The sequence below is a fragment of the Oryctolagus cuniculus genome, chromosome 11, assembly GCF_051225735.1.
Source record: "Oryctolagus cuniculus isolate XC-2025 breed Fujian yellow rabbit chromosome 11, ASM5122573v1, whole genome shotgun sequence".
NCBI lineage: Eukaryota > Metazoa > Chordata > Mammalia > Lagomorpha > Leporidae > Oryctolagus > Oryctolagus cuniculus.
In genome coordinates, this window is record NC_142877.1 from 98,342,724 (window position 1) to 98,363,220 (window position 20,497).

Consider the following 20,497-nt stretch of genomic DNA (forward strand, 5'->3'; position numbering starts at 1 on the left):
TTTTTTTATGTTTATTTTGTAACCTGTAACTTTAATGAATTACCTTATCAATTCTAATAGCTTTTTGATAGAGTATGTAGGTTTTTCCATGTATAACATCATGTTGTCTGCAAACATGGATAATTTAATTTTCTCTTTTCCAGTGATGGTCTTTATTTCTTTCTCCTCCCTAATTGCTCTTGTTAAAACTTCTAGTACTATACTGAATAACACTGGCAAAAGTGGACATTCTTGTCTCGTTCCAGATCTGAGTGGAAATACTTTAGCTTTCCCCATTCAGTATGATACTGGAGGTTGGCTTATCACATATAGCCTTTATAATTTTGAGGCATGTTCCTTTTTTGCTTCATTTGTGGAGGGTTTTTATCATGAAGGGTGTTGAATGTTATCACATGCTTCCTCTGCATCTATTGAGATGACCCTATGGCTTTAGTTCTTCATTCTATTGATATGATCTCTGATGTTTATTGTTTGTGATTGTTGAACCACTCTTGCATTTCTGGGATAAATCCTACTTGATCATGATGTATGATCTTTTTGATGTGGTTTTGGGTTCAATTCAGTACTATTTTGTTGAGAATCTTTGCATCTATGTTCTTAAGGATAGAGGTCTGTAGTTTCTTTTTGTGTCAAGTCTTTGGTTTGGGTATCAAAGTAATGCTGGCCTCATAAAAAGAGTTTAGCAGGGTTCTAGCCTGTTCAATATTTTGGAGTAGTTTAAAGAGTATTCAAGTTACTTCTTTATTTTGCAGAATTTAGTAGTAAAGCCATCAGGTCCTGGTCTTTTCCTTGAGGGATGACTTTTGATTACTCCTTCAATCTCATTGTCTATTATGAGTTCTGTTTAAGTTGTATCAATTTAATCTTGGGAGGTTGTATGAATGCAAGAATTTACCCATTTCTTCTAAGTTTTCCAGTTTATTGGCATGTAGTTCTCCATAGTAATTTCTTATGATCCTTTGCGCGTGTGTGTGTGTTTTATTTGAAGGTTCCCTCTAACTGAGGTGTGATGATTACATTACTGGGACAAGCAGAGACATGGATCCCATGAAGCTGCTACTCAACAGCCAGGGGACAGACGAAGGGCCTGGGGGTAGAGAGCAGGGTCCCGTTGTGATGAGCAAAGTCATTACTGGCTGCCATGTGCTTGCAAGTTTTACCAGCCTCAGTGTAACTGTGAAACTCACTAAAGCTGGAGAGCTTTTATACATGGAGCAACAGGTGACTTCTTTTTTTTTTTAATTTTATTTATTTTTTTATTTTTTGACAGGCAGAGTGGACAGTGAGAGAGAGAGAGAGAGAGAGAAAGGTCTTCCTTTTGCCATTGGTTCACCCTCCAATGGCCGCCGCGGCCGGTACACCGCGCTGATCCGATGGCAGGAGCCAGGTGCTTCTCCTGGTCTCCCATGGGGTGCAGAGTCCAAGCACCTGGGCCATCCTCCACTGCACTCCCTGGCCACAGCAGAGAGCTGGCCTGGAAGAGGGGCAACCGGGACAGAATCCGGCGCCCCGACCGGGACTAGAACCCGGTGTGCCAGCGCCGCAAGGCGGAGGATTAGCCTAGTGAGCCGCGGCGCCGGCCATCAGGTGACTTCTTAAACCTCAAGTGAGCATGTGCAGATGTGGCCCGCATGCTTAAAAGCCTTCCGGTGTGTAGAGCATCGCATTAAGTCAGCTGTGCTGAGCAGGAGACTTGTTTGGTTCCCAGTTTCACTTCTTCCTTTCCGAAGGCTACCAGCTGAGGGCATCCAAACTGAGTCATCTGCTCCATCCATGATCCTGATTCTTCTTCCTCCCCTCCTCCTCCTCCTCCACCTCTTCATCCTCCTCTTCTTCCTCTCCCCTCTCCTGCTCCCCCTCCTCGTTTTCTGGATACAGAGTGAGGACATCCCGAGTGCAGGGCATCAGGAAATCTGCACATGGCACCTCCCTGGCTCAGTTTCTTTACCTCCTCTTTACTCCCCTCCCCCTCCAGAGCCAAGTGGTACTTATCTAAAAACAACTGTCTAAATCCTGTCCGTAGGGCTCGATGCCACCGCAGATGGTTTTGTAAGTTGTGTGGAACAGAGACCTAAAAGTTAGTCAATAGCCTGTAACAGAGCTGCTCCCTAGGACTATACTGCAAGCCTCGAGAGTCATTTTAGGCTTTCTAGAGGCCACGTGACAAAAATAGTTTAGGAGCTGGCGCTGTGGCTTAGTGGGTAAAGCCACCGCCTGCAGGGCTGTCATCCCATATGGGCGCCAGTTCAAGTCCTGGCTGCTCCACTTCCTATCCAGCTCTCAGCTGTGTCCTGGGAAAGCAGTAGAAGATGGCTCAAGTCCTTGGGCCCCTGTACCCATGTAGGAGACCTGGAAGAAGCTCCTGGCTCCTGGCTTCGGATTGTTGGAGCTCTGGCTGTTGAGGCCACCTGGGGAGTGAACCAGCGGATGGAAAACTCTCTCTCTCTCTCTCTCTCTCTCTCTCTCTCTTTCGCTGGCTCTCCTCTCTCTGGGTAACTCTGTATTTCAAATAAATAAATCTTAAGAAATATAGTTTTAGAAAGTAGAATTAATTTTAATGCCATTTTATAACCACATATAGCTAAATGTTAGTCTTTCTTTCTTTCTTTCTTTCTTTCTTTCTTTCTTTCTTTCTTTCTTTCTTTCTTTCTTTCTTTCTGTTATTTATTTGACAGGCAGAGTTACAGACAGTGAGAGAGAGAGAGACAGAGAGAAAAGTCTTCCTTCCGTTGGCTCACTCCCCAAATGGCTGCCACGGCTGATGCTGTGCCATTCTGAAGCCAGGAGCCAGGTGCTTCCTCCTGGTCTCCCATGGGGTGCAGGGCCCAAGCACTTGGGCCATCCTCCACTGCACTCCCGGGCCACAGCAGAGAGCTGAACTGGAAGAGGAGCAACCGGGACTAGAACCCGGCACCCATATGGGATGCTGGCGCTGCAGGTGGAGGATTAACCAAGTGAGCCACTGCACCGGCCCCCAAATGTTAGCATTTCAACATGTACCACATATAAAAATTATCAGTGACATGTTTTACCTTCCCTTTTTTTTGCACTAAGTCTTTGAAATCTTGTGTGTAATATATTCTTACGGTGTATCTCAAGGGTTCAATAAGCAAGAGTGGCTGGAGGCTACCATACCAGACAGCACAGCCCTCTGTCCACTGGTGTCCTGAAGTTAGAGTGTGCATATGCCACCTGCAGAACCATAGGCGGCGGCCCCCACCAGTGAGCTCACTTTGTGCACACACGCAGTAACTATATATGTGAACTGAGAAAGCACAGCACTGGAGTGGCACACTAGTAACTCAAAAGTGTTTGCTTTGGTTCCCTCAAAGTTTGAAATAATTGCCGACTTTTAAATATCAGGATATTTCACATAAAAAAATCTGAATTTCTGGCTTTAATAAAAAAGCAATCTGCAACCAAAGCAACCCCAGGTCCGTATTCCCCTGTCCCTGCTAGTCTTCTGGGACTGAATCGAGGCTGCCCCCTGCAGGTTCACCACAGTGTCCACCTGATGGGTTCATTCTATGGATCTGAATCTGTGGTCCTTGATCTTACAGAGACACACACTGAGTTCTTCATGGGGTTAATTTCTCTGAGACTAAAGGGGAGGAGATTTTGACCTTAAACATGGTATACTTTCCTACTTGAAAAAAAATTTACTTTTGAATGGGCATAAATGCTTTTCTAGTAACAATATTTTAAAGTTGCTATTTAAGACAATTCCTGCCAACAAAGAATTCATCAAGAAAAGGCCAAGTATAGTTTGCCAAGTGGACTGCAGGACTGAATTAAAAATTGACCAGGGGCCGGCATTGTGATGTGGTGAGTAAAGCTACCGTCTCATGCTGGCAACCCATATGGGCCCTGGTTCGAGTCCCAGCTGTTTCACTCCTGAGCCAGTTTCCTGGCTGGGAAAGCAGCTGAAGACAGCCCAGTGCTTGGGCCCCTGCGCCCTCATGGGAGATCTAGCGTTAGCCTGGTCCAGCCCCGGCTGTCCCTACCGTTTGGGGAGTGAACCTACAGGTGGAAGATTCACTCCCTCTCTCCCTCTCTCTGTTTCTCCCTCTCTCTCTCAAAATAAATAAATAAATAAATAAATAAATAAATAAAATTGATTGAATCCATCAGCTAGTATAGACAGAGGAACTGAGCAATTGAGTCCTCTTACTCTTGGTTCTCATAACAGTATATTCTAGAAAGCCAAAATAGACATGATTATTGCAACACAAGAAATAATCGCAAGGAGGATAGACGGTGAAACAGCGCCCTCTGGAGGCTGTGTCCGCTCCCTAATGATGACTCCATTTCTCTGACCGCCGTTCTTCCATCCTGACTAAACCTCATTGCTATTATTTGGCTACCAAAAAAAAAAAAAAAAAAAAAAAAAAAAAAAAAGATAGCCATTTAGAATTTAAAAAAAATCATGGACTCACTGATTTTTATGAGGTGATAGAAATCACCAAGAGATAGTTTTTGAGAATACAGAAGTCCTTCCTATCACATCTTGGAGGGGAGCCGCCCTCTTGCCTGAAGAGCCTGCAGGAAGGGAAGATCACCACAGGTGCTCAGCTGGCGGGGATGCCGGTTCTCTGAGACACACCCTCTTCCGTTCCCCACTCCCACTGCAGCATCGCAGGAACGGCCCTGCCAGCCATGATCCTCACAGCCTGGCTGTGGCTGATTGAACGCTTGAGCAGGGAATGTTACATCCGATGCGTGTAAGGATGTGTGTAAAAGGGAGGAGGTGGAAGAGTGCGTTCCAGGCAGGGAAAGAAAGATTGTGATGTGAATGAGACTGGAGGGACTGTCAGATCGAAATTCCAGGCCATATCATGAATTTTGTCTTAAGAGTAAAAGGCCATAGAAGGGTCTTAATAACAAAGGCAGGTGGTGACATGATTACATGGATTGTCGAGGGAAATGGGAGAGGTCACAAGCAGTTAGGTGGGCCAGAAGAGAAGATGGCAACTTGAACAGATTGGCAGCTTGGAAGGGAGAGATGGAGACACACACGTGGATTCAGAGCCATCAGGGATCTGGGTGGTGAAGAACAAGGCGGGTATAGCTGTGTGTCTTTTTTGTTGTTGTTGTTTACTTGAAAGTCAGAGTTACAGAGAGGCAGAGGCGGGAGCGGGGTGTCTTACATCTGCTGGTTCACTCCCCTGTTGGCCACAATGGCTGGAGCTGCGCTGATCCAAAGCCAGGAACCAGGAGCTTTTTCTGGGTGTCCCACACGGGTGCAGGGGCCCAAGGACTTGGGCCATCTTCCACTGCTTTCCCAGGCCATAGCAGAGAGCTGGATAGGAAGTGGAGCAGCCAGGACTTGAACTGGCACCCATATGGGATGCCGGCACTGCAGGTGGCAGCTTTACCCACTACACCACTGCACCGGCCCCAGCTGTGTCTCTTAACCACCACCTAGCATGTCATTAGCTCTTTTTATCATCAGGACAATCACAGTATATGTTCATGTCCAAATCATCTTCCAGTCTTCTCTCCTTACTGCAACACCTGGCATGGAGGAGGGGCTTAAAACTCTGTTGAGTTCTTTTGACAAAATGGATTCAATTAACTATACATGGAATAATTATTGGATGCAAGACACTGTTTAAGGCACTCCAGGGGTGCCCCGAGTGAGGTTCTCTCTCTGCACTGAGGGTATTTTCAGACTTGAGATCATAGTTTTGTTCATAGCTGGTGTTTATTATAGAGCCCACTGTATGCTGAGCGCTATGCTAAGGCCTTAAGTTTCTGCACTTAATAGGCAGTGCTATTTAGTGGTGACAGGTGCTGTAGAGCCAGACTGGTGTGGGATTGAATCTGGCTCTCCCTTGTGCTATGTGTGTGGACTTGGACGTATCTCTTACCCTTTCTGTGGCTCAGTTTCCTTGCCTGACACGTGCTAAGGAGCAGGTGTCTAGTCTAGCCATTAAGCCCATGTCCCACACCACAATACCTAAGTTTCATTCCCAACTCTGGCTCCTGACTCCAGCTTCCTGCCAGTGCAGACCCTGCGAGGCACCTGTCATGGCTGAGTAATTGGGTTCCTGCCACAAGCATGAGAGACCTGGGTTGTGTTCCTGGATCCCAGCTTCAGCCCCAACCCAACCCCAGCTGTTGCAGGCTTTTGAGGAGGGAAACAGCAGATGTGAATACTTGCTCTTCCCTCCCTCTGCCCTCTCAATAAATAAATATGTTACAAAGTAGCAGTAACTGCCACACCTATCTCGCAGGACTGCTGTGGGAACTAAATGAATGAATCCATGTAAAGGACTTCAGATATCCAGGAACCTGTAAGTTATCTAAAGGCTTTGGCTTTGGTGATTCAGTCCTCACATTCCCATCTGTCTATACTGTGAGTCCCACTTTACAGATAAGAAAACAGAGACTGAGGGAGGTTGAAGTTCACTGGGCAGGTTCCCCTTCTGCAAGAGTAAGCATACAGTCACCCCTTGGTATTCTCAGGGGAATGGTTCTAGGAGCCCCCGTGGAGACCAAAATCCAAGGATGCTCAAGTCCTTCATAGAAAACAGCCTCATGTCTGCACGGAACCCAAGCAGATCCTCCTGTGGGTTTTCACTCATCTCCAGACGCCTTAATGCACCCAGCACAATGTAAATGCGCTGTAGATAGTCGCTACACTGTATTGTTGAGGGAGGAATGACAAGGAAAAATGTCTGAGCTTGTTCAGCACAGAGACAATTTTTTTCCACAGAATATTTTCCAACAGTGGTTCGTTGATTCTGAGAATACACAGGGCCAACTGTGTTTCCTCCTGTGACATCCACAGTATCACAGGGCTTAATCAAGGAGCAAAGGGACCAAGCCAGCAAGAAAACGCAGAGCTAGCAGGCCCCAGCAGCCCCAAGCCTTGGGCGCCTCGAGCACATTCCGGCCGGCCCTCTCAGCACCCTGGGCATGTGGCCAGCCGGCAACTGTTCCCACCTCCGCAGGGAGCCACAGAGAAGGCACCTGCCACTGGCCTGGGTGCTGCAGTAGGCGCTCCCACTGCGGCAGCCGTGTGCTGCCAGGGCGGTGTCTCCCTGTCCGCTGGATGCTGGCAACACAGGTTCTGCTCCACGCCCCTCTTGTCCTCATCCTCCTGGCCTGGATGGCTGAGTTCTCTCGCCAAGACCCTCTTTGGGAGGACAACAGATGTGCAAGAAGAGGGTGAGTTAAAAAGATGATTGGCAGGGACGGTGCTGCGGCTCACTAGGCTAATCCTCTGCCTGCGGTGCTGGCACTCTGGGTTCTAGTCCTGGTTGGGGTGCCGGGTACTAGTCCCAGTTGCTCCTCTTCCAGTCCAGCTCTCTGCTGTGGCCTGGGAGGGCAGTGGAGGATGGCCCAAGTGCTTGGCCCTGCACCCACATGGGAAACCAGGAGGAAGCACCCAGCTCTTGGCTTTGCATCAGCGCAGCACCAGCCGTAGCGGCCATTTTAGGGGTGAACCAACGGAAGGAAGACCTTTCTCTCTGTCTCTCTCTCACTGTCTATAACTACCTGTCAAATAAAAAAATAAAAAGATGATTGGCAGGAGGCCGATGCCATGGCACAATAGATTGATCCTCCTCCTGCAGCGCCAGCATCCCATATGGGCGCCCATTCGAGTCCTGGCTGCTCCTCTTCCAGTCCAGCTGTCTGCTGTGGCCCGGGAGTGCAGTGGAGGATGGCCCAAGTGCTTGGGCCCTGCACCCGCATGGGAGACCAGAAAGAAGCACCTGGCTCCTGGCTTCAGATCGGTGCAGCTTCGGCCGTTGCAGCCATTTGGGGAGTGAACCAATGGAAGGAAGATCTTTCTCTCTGTCTCTCCCTCTCATTGTCTGTAGCTCTACTTCTCAAATAAATAAGTTTAAAAAATCTTAAAAAAAATGGTGGAACCCATCTGGGGGCAGCTTTTACATGGTTGGCTTCACTCTCTCGGAGTCTTCAGTTCTACTGAAGCCAGACACTGCCCTGGGCCAGGATGGAATTACACAGGAGGGGGACCCAACAGTGAGGCTCAGCAGTCCCGAAATACCGCCAGCAGATGGGACCTCTTATCTCTGTGAGGGGTGGGCATTTGGCCCGGTAGTTCAGAGGCTGGTTGAGACCCCTGCTGTGAGTCCCATGCTGAGTATGCCTCTGTTGATGACCGTCTCTGGCTCTGCCTTTAGCTTCCTGCTAATGGAGACCTGGCAAGGCAACAGTGGGGGCTCACATGGGAGACTTGGGTTACATTCCTGGCTCCCAGCTTGGACTCCAGGCCAGCCCCGCCATGATAGGCATTTGGGGAGTGAACTGGTGGATGGGAGCTCGCTCTTGCTCGCTCTCTCTCACTCTTGCTCGCTCTCTCTCGCTCTTTCAAAGAAATAAATGGAAAAATTTTGAAACTCTTGCTTCCCAACTCTTATATCAACTACTATTAATTTTTTATTTATAGATTTTATTTTTAATATAAATTAAATGACAATTTGTATAAACTTCATAAAATTGGAGTGAACAAAGAATATCAAGTTCAAGTCCTGTTTTTTCATGGGCAAAAGAAAGACAGTGTTAGGGGCTGGCATGGCATAGTGAATTAAGCTGCCACCTGGCATCCCATATGGGTGCCAGTTCAAGTCCTGGCTGCTCCATTTTTGATCTGGCTCCCTGCTATTATACCTGGGAAAGCAGCAGAAGATGGCCCAAGTGCTTGGGCCCCTGCACCCACATAGTAGATGTGGATGAAGCTCCTGGCTTTAGCTTGGCTCAGCTTTGGTCACTGTGGTCAAAGAGAGAACCAATGATGGAAGATCTCTCTCTCTCTCTCTCTCTCTCTCTCTCAATCTCCCTTTAACTCTGCTTTCAAAAAATATTTTAAAAAGACATTGTAGTCTATTTTTTTTAAAAAGATATATTGATTTGAAAGGCAGAGTGACAGAGAGAGAGAGAGAGAGGGAGATATCTTACATCCAATGGCAAAATAGCCAGTGCTGAGGCAGGCTAAAGCCAGAATCCTGGAACTCCATCTGGGTCTGCTAAGTGGGTGCCAAGGACCTAAGCACTGTGGTCAACATTCACTGCTGTCCCAGAAGCATTAGCAAGAAGCTGGATCAGAAGCAGAGGAGCTGGGACTTGACAGGCGCTCTGATGTGGGATGTGGGCATCCCAAGTGGTAGTCACGTCTGTGTGCACCCACTTTAACCACGTACTACAGTACAGCAAATTGTATGCTGACATACTGAGCTCCATCTGCCTTTTTTATATAATAGCTTTATTGAGATAGGTTGACCTGCCATACTACTTGCCCTTTGAAGAGTACAATTCAGTGATTTCTAGAGTTATGCATCCATCTTGACAACCAACTGTAGAATATTTCCATCCCCTCAGAAAGAAACCATGTGCCAGCTAGCAGGGGTTCCCCCATTGCCCACACTCCTTGGCCCCCAGTGACCATTGGGCTGCTTTCTGTCTGTATGGCTTTGCCTGGTGTGCACATTTCACACAAGTGAATCATATAATATGTGACTGGCTTCCTTCACTTAGTTGTCTTCAAGGCTAATCCATGTTGAGACATGTATCAGTACCAATGACCAAGCAATATTCCATTATAGGCATATGCCAATTACATCTATCCATGATCAGTCATCGGTTGAGCTCTCTTATCGAGGCTGTGTTAATGGTGTTGCAATGGAATTGTCAGAGGGCCTCACAAATGGGAATCTTTGTTTAACTTCAAACTTTAGGACAAGAAGTACTTTTTCCATCAGAAGTTTTGTCTATTTTTAAAATTTATTTATTTATTTATTTGAAAGAGTTACAGAGAGAGGGGGAGTGGAAGAGAGAGAAAGCTTCCATCTACTGGTTCACTCTCCAGATGGCTGCAGTGGCCAGAGCTGGGCCAACCTGAAGCCAGGAACCAGGAGCTTCTTCCAGGCTCCCAAATGAGTGGCAGGGAGCCAAACACTTGGCCATTTTCTGCTGCTTTTCCCAGGACATTAGCAGGGAGTTGGATTGGAAGTGGAGCAGCCAGAGAATGAACCAGCATACATATGGGATGCTAGCATTGCAGGTGGCAGCTTTACCAGCTATAACACAATGCAGTCCCTCCATTAGGGATTTTTTTTTAAAGATTTATGTATTCATTTGAAAGTCAGAGTTACCAGAGAGAGATGGAGAGGCAGAGAGAGAGGTTGGGGTGGGGGGTCCTCCATCCACTGGTTCACTCCCCAGTTGGCCGCAACGGCTGGAGCTGCACCAATCCGAAGCCAGGAGCCAGGAGCCAGGAGCCTCGAGCCTCTTCCAGGTCTCCTACTTGGGCCATTTTCCACTGCTTTCCCAGGCCATAGCAGAGAGCTGGATTGGAAGTGGAGCAGCTGGGACTCAAACTGGTGCCCATATGGGATGCCAGCACTGCAGCTGGCGGCTTTACCTGCTACACCACAGTGCCGGCCCCTTTATTAGGAATTTTAAATGTCTGCCTTATAAATGGAAGGAAAGGGAAGTGAACAAATGTATGTGTGTACATGTGGGTATCGATGACACAGTATTTTGAAAATACACGTTCTTTAAAAAATTTTTTTTTAATTTTTTTCATTTTATTTGGAAGGCAGAGAGAGACAGAGAGAGGTTTTCCATCTGCTGGTTCACTCCCCAAATGCCCACAACAGCTGGAGTTGGGCCAGGCCAAAGCCAGGAGCCCAGAACTTCATGTGGGTCCCTCACATGGATGGCAGAGACACAAGTATATGAGCCATTACCTGCTACCTCCCAGAGCGTGTATTAGCAAGAAGCTGGATTGGAAGCAGAGGAGTCAGGACTCAAACCAGGTACTCTAATAGTGCATGCAGGCATCCCAAGTAGTGCCCGCCCCTTCATATACTCTTTGCCCTGGATATGTGTGTGAATGGATGAGGTGAAGAGGAAGAGAAAAAAATCTTAATTTCCATGTAATACTCCAGTCTTTTTTAACCACACACATGAGGTAATTTTATTTATTTATTTATTTTATTTGAAAGACAGAGTTACAGAGAGAGGTAGAGACAGAGAGAGAGGTCTTCCATCCACTGGTTCACTCCCCAGATGGCCGCAACAGCCAGAGCTACACCAACCTGAAGCCAAGAGCCAGGAGCTTCTTCTGGGTCTCCCATGCAGGTGCAGCAGCCCAAGGACTTGGGCCATCTTCTACTGCTATCCCAGGCCATAGCAGAGAGCTGGATTGGAAGAAGAGCAGTGGGGACTAGAACCGGCGCCCATATGGGATGCTGGCACTTCAGGCCAGGGTATTAACCCGCTGTGCCATAGCGCCGGCCCCAAGGTACTTTTATTTTAAAAAACTGCACTTCATAGAGCAGTTATGTTGCCACTTGGGGTGGAGAAATAAGAATCTGGGTCCTTGTTGACATCACTGAGACATGTACACCATACCTAGACCCCATCCCGTCTCGTTTAAAATGGTATTTTTTGTTACTGTAGCAAACCATTGTCACTCTACTTTCAACAAAAGTAACATATATGTTCACATGTATATGAATATTTTCTCTTTATGTATGTTCTACTTTTTTTTTTTTTTTTTTTGACAGGCAGAGTGGACAGTGAGAGAGAGAGACAGAGAGAAAGGTCTTCCTTTGCCGTTGGTTCACCCTCCAATGGCCACCACGGCTGGTGCGCTGCGGCTGGCGCACCACACTGATCCGATAGCAGGAGCCAGGTGCTTCTCCTGGTCTCCCATGGTGTGCAGGGCCCAAGCACTTGGGCCATCCTCCACTGCACTCCCTGGCCACAGCAGAGAGCTGGCCTGGAAGAGGGGCAACCGGGACAGAATCCAGCGCCTTGACCAGGACTAGAACCTGGTGTGCCGGCGCCGCTAGGTGGAGGATTAGCCTAGTGAGCCGCGGCGCCAGCCATGTTCTACTTTCAACCTCTCATTATAGTTTCTGTGGCTAGTCCTCCCAGAGTCCCGTGTCAGCCTTTCACTCCCACTCCCACTGAGTCCAACAGCGTGATACAAATAGTCTCAAAAGTCTTGTTTACTCACTGATCAATCATTCAACAACTATTCATTCTTATTTTTTTCATTTGTGAGGCAGAGAGAGAGAGACAGAGACAGAGACATGGAGCTCCCACACACGAGTTTATTCCTCCAGGACCCTGATATGGCTGGAGCCGGGAGCTGGGAACTCAATCTGGTCTCCCATGCGGGTGGCAGGACCAGCTCCTGCCACCCAGGAGCCATCTCCACTGCCTCCCAGGATCTGCCTTGGCAGGAAGCTGAAGTCAGGGCTGGGGTCAGCATTTGAGCCCAGGCACTCTGATGTTGGGCTAAATGCCCATTGCTCAACAAACGTTCATGGAGCACTCACTGCACTTGCACACCAGGCTCGTTGGAGGTGTTGGGGGAAAAGCTGTGAGCAAGACTGACACAGTCCCTCCCATCCCAGAGCGCGCATTCTTGTTGCAGACTTCATAGATGAACATTTACTATCAGGTTGTGATCCGCGCTGAGAGGAAATAAAATAAAGTAATGGAAAGGGAAGGACAGGGCTTCTCAAAACGGATGATCAGAGAATCTCTTTTGAAAAGCCACCTGGGGCCGGCGCCATGGCTCAGTAGGCTAATCCTCTGCCTTGCGGCGCCGGCACACGGGGTTCTAGTCCCGGTCGGCGTGCTGGATTCTGTCCCGGTTGCCCCTCTTCCAGGCCAGCTCTCTGCTATGGCCCGGGAGTGCAGTGGAGGATGGCCCAAGTCCTTGGGCCCTGAACCCGCATAGGAGACCAGGAGAAGCACCTGGCTCCTGGCTTCGGGTCAGTGCAATGCGCCGGCCGCAACGTGCCAGCCGTGGTGACCTTTGGAGGGTGAACCAATGGCAAAAAGGAAGACCTTTCTCTCTGTCTCTCTCTCTCACTGTCCACTCTGCCTGTCAAAAAAAAAAAAAAAAAAAAAAAAGCCACCTGGAAGTTCCTCAGACAGTTAAAAAAATCAAATTGTCACGTGACCCAGGAACTCCTGTCTCTGGTATCTGCCCAAGATAAACGGAAATACACATCCAAAGGAAAACTTGTGCATGAATGTCACAGTCGTGAAAAATCAGAGACAACACACATGTCTGTCAAATGATGCATGGAGAAAAACCTGTGGTCTACCAAGAAAATGCAATTTTATTTATCCATAGAAAGAAATAAAGTACTAGTGCACGCTGCAACATGGCCAGACCTTGAAAACATTATGCTAAGTGGAAAGAAGCCAGTCACAAAAGACCACATGTTGTATGATTCCATTTACACGAAATTTCCAGAATAGGCAAATCATTAGTGCCAGAAGGCAGCCTCGTGGTTGCCTAGGGTGGGAGGTGGGGATTGGGTGGGCAGTGATAAGAGAGGACTGCTTGGTGTTATTTTTATGGTGATCAAAAGGCTCTAGAACTGTAATAGTGATGCTGAAAAACTCGGCATATGTATTAAAAACCACTGCTTTAAGTGGGTAAATTTTATGAAATGTAAATTAACCCTCAACACTGCTTAAAATGAAAAAAAAAAAAAAGAGGAAGAAAAGGTTCTTTTAAGTAGGTGACATTTAAACTGAAACCTGAAAGATGAGAACAAACCAGTCAGGCAAAGAATTGGGACAAGTGCTTTTAGTCACCAGGAACACGGTGTGCAGGGCCACAAAGAGAGAGAGCAGGCCAACGGAGACGTGAGTGACACGCGCCGTGGCATTGGAAAGAGGCCAACCCGAGCCGGGGCTCCGAAACTCTCGAAGTCACCAACTCCCGTTTTGACACCAACTATCTGGCAATCAAACGCCTATGGATGTTAGTGCGAAATATTTACCAGCAAAACCCACAGAGGGGGCAGCAAGTGGAGAGCAGGTAGCCCCAAATTCTACAGGTGCATAACAGCTGATTGCGGAGAAAAGACGCATTCCCAGGTTTTAAAAGGGAGACGTCTCTCAATCCACACTTCAGCCTGCAACTAGGGGAGTGTGTGCAGTTACCCCCTCCACTGCCCTGGAGAGCCATCGCTAGCAGATGTTTCCAGACTACTAGGGTTTGAACAGGGGTTGAGTGCGGGCCCAGAGTCCATGGGTGGGAAGCTTGGCCCTCAGTGCAGTGGTGGAGAGGTGCTGGAAAGCCCCAAGAGGCAGGGCGCAGTGCTGGTGTAATGAGGCCAGCGCAGGCACAGTCCTGGGCAGTAAGAAAGACTGGTTTTGTGGAGTGAACTAGTTCTCAAGAGAGTGGTTTGTTAGAAAGCAATCACGCCACACCCTCAGCCCCTTTTCCATTTCCCCAGAGATCCTCACCAGAGGCCCAACCCATGGGGTTTCACTGATCCTGGACTTTCAGCCTCCAAAACTGTGATCCAGATAAGCCTCTTTCTCCTTATAAAGCATCCAGTCTCGGGTATTTTGTTAAAGCAACAGAAAATGGACTAACACAGAGGCACTGCGGTGAGCACGTGAATACTTCACAGCCCCACAGAGATCCAAACGTGTGGGCTTCTTCACAGTACCCGGGGGCACAGGAGTCACGAAGGCAATGTGCACAGAGACATAGTGTCTGAACCTTCTGAGTAGTTGTAAGTGACTTGAGGCCTGAGATAAGGGGAAGTCACTCGTGCAGGATGGACCAGTCCAGAATGTGGAAAGAGATCACAGGATGACACAGAGTTCCTAGTAACAGTGTAGGAGGATCTGGACCAGAACTAGGACAGAGAAGATAACCAGGCCTTTCATCTACATTCCTGCTTAACAGACTAATGCTGGTCTGATCATGCGTTCTCAAATTTCACGCTGCTTGATTGATGAAAATAGAATTGGAGGGGCGAGCACGTGACTTAGCCGATCTCTGCTCCTCGTATCAAGAGTACTGGTTTGCCGCGGCTCCACTCCTGCTTCCAGCTTCCTCTGAGTGTGTACCCTGAGAGGCAGCAGGTGCTGGCTCAAGTAGATGGGTGCCTGCCACAAATGTGGGAGATTGGGATTGAGATCCTAGCTCTGAGCTTCAGGCTGGCCCAGCCCTGTCTACTGCAGGCATTTGAGGAGTGAACCAGTGGTTGGAACTTCTCTTTGTCTATCTGTCTCTGCTTTGGAAATTCGTTTTTAAAAATACAATAAAATAGGGGCCGGCGTTGTGGCACAGCGGGTTAAAGCCCTGGCCTGAAGCGCCCAGCATCCCATATGGGCGCCGGTTCTAGTCCCGGCTGCTCCTCTTCCCATCCAGCTCTCTGCTGTGGCCTGGACTAGCAGTAGAAGATGGCCCAAGTCCTTGGGCCCCTGCACCCGCATGGGAGATCCAGAAGAAGCTCCTGGCTCCTGGCTTCGGATCGGCACAGCTCTGTCTGTTGTGGCCATCTGGGGAGTGAACCAGCAGGTGGAAGACCTCTCTCTCTCTCTCTCTCTCTCTCTCTACCTCTCTCTGTAACTCTGCCTTTCAAATAAATAAAATAAATCTTAAAAAAAAAATACAATGAAATAGAATTGGCGTTCTCTGGGCCCAGACGTAGATGGCAGCAATGTAGCTAAATGCACACAAAGCGCTGGAATCTTCAGTAAATATGGGACCTGCTCCAGTGCCTTCCCCTAGAAATGGTGATGAAAATTGAAATCAGCCCCTATGCTGGGTACACCTGCTCCTTCTGCGGAAAAGCCAAGGTGAAGACGTGAGCTGTGAGGACTTGGCTGTGTGGTTCCACCATGGAAACAGCAGCTGGTGGTGCCTGGACCTACAACAGCACGTTTTAAAAAACAATATTTATTTATTTGAAACACAGAGTTAGAGGCAGAGGCAGAGAAAGAAAGAGAGGTCTTCCATCTGCTGGTCCACTCCCCCAGAAGGCTGCAACAGCTGGAGCTGGGCCAGTCCTAAGCAAGGAGCTTCTTCCGGGTCTCCCATGTGGGTTCAGGGGCCCCAGGACTTGGGGCCATCTTCTACTGCTTTCCCAGGCCATAGCAGAGAGTTGGATAAGAAGTGGAGCAGCTGGGACTCGAACCAGCGCCCATATGGGATGCTGGCACTGCAGGTGGCGGCTTTACCCGCTATGCCACTGTGCCGGCCCCCTGCAACAGTGCTCCACCATCACAGTACAGTCCACCATCGGAAGATTGAAGGGACTGAAAGACCAATAGAAGCTCTACCACTTGAGATATCACCAGCATATAACAGATGGGTTACTCCGTGTATGTTTGTGTGAGAATCGGAGGTGAAGAAGGCAGACCAGTGGTGGGAGAATAATTTAGAGTCAGGTGTTTCCCTTGTGGTTGATTGCAAAAACTCATTTTGCAGCTTCTGCTGAGAAGAGTCAGTCTATTTCTCCACCCCCTGAGTCTAGGTTTGGCCAGGTGACATGCTTAGCCCACAAGTCATTTGCAAACAGGAAGCTGGGGGATGCTTGGAAAACACTTAGGCACTGAAGTTTGTCTTCACGGTTGCTGCATTTGGAACCCACCACTGTGTGAAGAAGCCAGAGCTGGCCTGCTAGATACTAGAGACACATGGCTCAACTGCCCCGGTGTTCCAGCCAAAGCAGGAGAATTGAGTTAGTTACCTAACCCCTAAGCCGATGCTCATAATCACGCTGTTAGGATTACATGGCTGCTCACTGTTACCCATTCAGCTTATCCTCAGTTCTCAACATGTTAAGGGTTGGAAAGCGGGAGGAGGGGCTGGTGCTGTGGTGCAGTGAGTTAACACCCTGGCCTGAAGCACCTGCATCCCATATGGGCGCCGGTTCTAGTCCTGGCTGCTCCTCTTCCCAACCAGCTCTCTGCTGTGGCCTGGGAAAGCAGTGGAAGGAAGATGGCCCAAGTCCTTGAGCCCCTGCAACCACGTAGGAGTCCCAGAAGAAGCTTCTGGCTTTGGATCGGTGCAGCTCCATCCGTTGCGGCCATCTGGGGAATGAACCAGTGGATGGAAGACCTCTCTACCTTTCTCTGTAACTTTTTTTTTTTTTTTGACAGGCAGGAGAAAGGTCTTCCTTCCGTTGGTTCACCCCCCAAATGGCTGCTATGGCCAGTGCGCTGTGCCAGTCCGAAGCCAGGAGCCAGGTGCTTCTCCTGGTCTCCCATGGGGTGCAGGGCCCAAGCACTTGGGCCATCCTCCACTGCACTCCCTGGCCACAGCAGAGAGCTGGCCTGGCAAAGGGGCAACCGGAAGAGAATCTGGCACCCCAACCGGGACTAGAACCCGGTGTGCCGGCGCCGCAGGCAGAGGATTAGCCTAGTGAGCCATGGCGCCGGCCGTGTAACTCTTTCAAATAAATAAATAAAAGAAAAAAGAAAGCAGGAGGAAAAGCATGGGAATTGGGAGTCTAAAAATGGACTTCATATGACTTTGGGACAGGTATCCATCCTCTCTCTGCTGGAACGCCAGACTAGAACCGGCGCCCATATGGGATGCCGGCTCAGTTCCTTGGATGAGAATTACACCTAATCACAGGGTTCCTGGAAACATCCAATAACAGGGAGTGCTGTCTCAACTGAAAGGGACAGACATTAACAATAAGAGCCGGATGCTTTGACCAAGCTCACCTGAAACAGTGCCCAACAATCTAATTTCAACAACCCCTAGAAAATCAAATGAAATGCATTTTGTGTGTGTGTGAAAGTAATTGTCACTTTTCGATCTTGTTGGCAGTGTCCCAGAATAAGATGTTCAATTAAAACACCCTAAAATTATGCTGTGTTTCCTCATCTTTCTTTCGAAACCCTTGAACTGCTAGGGTTGGGAGACGCTGAGACTTTCTGAAAGTTCTTTCTCAGCCTTTGAAATGCTTCCAGATTCTGTCATCATCTTTTCATCTCAACATCAAAGCTGGGAAAGGCCTTCCACACCGAGGCCAGGTGTTTATATGAGCCTAACCCAGCCACTTTGCTACCCTATTAATCTGTCTGCCTCTCTCTGTTTGCATCTTCACAGTCAAGGGTTAGTCTTTTATCTCCTTTGGCTTTTTGCTGACCTGCTCTCTCTTGGCTGTAGCTGGTGACGTGTGCAGACAGGTGCCTTGGCTCATAGAAACAGCCAGGGAAGGGAAACAGTGAGCAGGGACTTCACCAGAAGTGTGGTCAGGGGCCTGCACTGTGGCACAGATGGGTAAGCCACTGCCTGTCAGACCAGCATCTCCTGTGAGCACAGGTTTGAGTCCTGGCTGCTCCACTTCTGATCCAGTGCCCTGCTAATGCATCTGGGAAAGTAGCACAAGATGGCCAAGTGCTTGGGCCCTTGCACCCACATGGGAGACCTGGATGGAGTTGTTTCTGCTTCAGCCTGGCCCATTCCCAGACATTGCAACCATTTACGGAGTGAACCATAGACGGAAGCGCTCTCTCTCTTGCTCTCTCTCTCTCTCGCTCTCTCCCTGTATGTGTATGTGTGTGTGTGTCTCCCTCTCTATATATAACTCTTTCAAGTAATTAAATATAAAATAAGATTATTGCTTTCTGGATGGTCTGATTCTCAACTCCTATCATTCTGAAGTTAGGAGAAATCAAAGTATAGGGAGTGGGGAAATATGTGATTGGAGTTCATTCAAAAATTCAAATTCAGCAAATCTGGGGGAGGGAGGTGCATTCACACCCCCCATGCCTTAGTTCATAGAGAGGCTGCCTTATGCATAAGTTACAACTCCAATCTCTTTCTAAAGCTCCACGGGCCAGAAAAGGGGTTTTTAAGCATATAACTCATCCCTCCCTCATTTGCTGCATCTCTATATTTTCAATACAGATTTTCCATTTAAAATGCTTTAAAAGCTTTAGTAAGTAATTTGACATCAAGCACATAGAAAGTGAGTAGCAGAGGTATGGTTATAAGTAATATGTCAAATAAGGATAAATACAGAGAAATAGTAATAGTAAACTGAATACCACCTCCCACAAATTCATGGGTCCCCTGAACCTCAGAAAATAGAACCTTTGCAAACGTACTTAGTTAAAGGTCTTGAGATGAACCCTCTTGCATTGACAGTGAGTCCTAAATCCACTTACAGATGTCTTTCCAGAAGATAAAGGTCGTAGAAAGAAACATGGTGGTGTGAAGATGAATCAGAGATTGGAGCGATGCAGCTCCAAGACCAGCAATACCGAGGCTTGCCAGCCACCTGCAGGAACAGGGAGAGGGCACAGAACAGATCCTCTCAGAGCCCTGCCAACACCTCCATCAGGGCTTCTAGCCTCCTGAGCTGTGAGACAACATGTTTCTGTTCTTTTGAAGCCCCATTTAAGGTGACTTGTAGTGGCAGCCCGTGGAGATGAATACAGTAACCACGACACACACTGTAGGGAGCCTTCATGAGATCCGCAGCCTCTGCTACCTGCACTTGGCTGTCTCTGTACATTTGGACATCTTCACCTGACTGCTCACTCCTTCGGCCCACCTTCCACCTCACCCTGACCCCAACAAACACTTAATGCCATCCCTATCCTCCTCTTCCCGGGCCACATAGATAAACAAGTAGAGGGATCCCAACCATTTGATCCATAACCTGCCGCTTCTCTGGGTGCATGTTAGCAGGAAATTGGAATTGCAAGCTGGAACCAGGACTCAAAACCAGGTGCTCCAAATGCCTGCCCCTTTTAAAATGGCTTTATTGAAGTTTGACTTGATGAGTTTGGAGATCAATATTTGCCTGTGAATCTGTTACTACCATCTGTGCCATAAACACATCTACCATCTCCAAAGATTATCTTTCTCTGTCTTATCCTATCTGTTTATTGTAGAGCACACTAAAAAAGCCCACAGTGATTTCTCTTACTGAGGTCTTAAGCAATCATACTATGGAATAAGTACAATACACGTGTGAATTTTTGAAGTATTACTTAGATTTTTCTGAGTCTCAAAGATATACATATATGTTCCTAATTCACTGGCTATAAACACTGTATAGACTGCTTTGGGTTTGTTGTAACGTATTTATTAGTAGGGAGCTGGAAGGGAAGTAGAGCAGCCTGGACTCGAACTGGTGCTCTGATGTGGAATGTAGGAGTCTCACGCAGTGGCTTAACCCACAGTGCCACTAACACCAGCCCCTGCAACGTATTTATTAAAAACAAATAGATAACTTCTCTTATGTTACTGTAGATACATATATATATATATTCCAAGTATTAGCACTTGTATAGCTTATATTTTAGTGGCGGTAGACTGAATAAATAAAACAATATATACTACATGAGCTGGCTAACAGTGCTCTACAGAAAATAAAGTTGGGTGAGGGGGACTAGATGTTGGGAATGGAGTTGCTATTTAGAGTGGGGTGGCTGAGGAAGGTTTCTTTGATAAGGGGATATTTGAACAGAAACCTATGGAAGTGGCCGGCGCTGCGGCTCACTAGGCTAATCCTCCGCCTTGCGACGCCGGCACACCAGGTTCTAGTCCCAGTTGGGGCGCCGGATTCCGTCCCGGTTGCCCCTCTTCCAGGCCAGCTCTCTGCTGTGGCCAGGGAGTGCAGTGGAGGATGGCCCAAGTACTTGGGCCCTGCACCCCATGGGAGACCAGGATAAGTACCTGGCTCCTGCCATCGGATCAGCGCAGTGTGCCGGCTGCAGC

General features: G+C 48.1%; 1 pseudogene; it reads left to right on the top strand.

Moving 5' to 3' along the window:
* Positions 1-13,765: 13,765 nt before the first annotated feature.
* LOC149123583 (large ribosomal subunit protein eL43 pseudogene) lies at positions 13,766-16,083 on the top strand (annotated as a pseudogene).
* Positions 16,084-20,497: the final 4,414 nt, after the last annotated feature.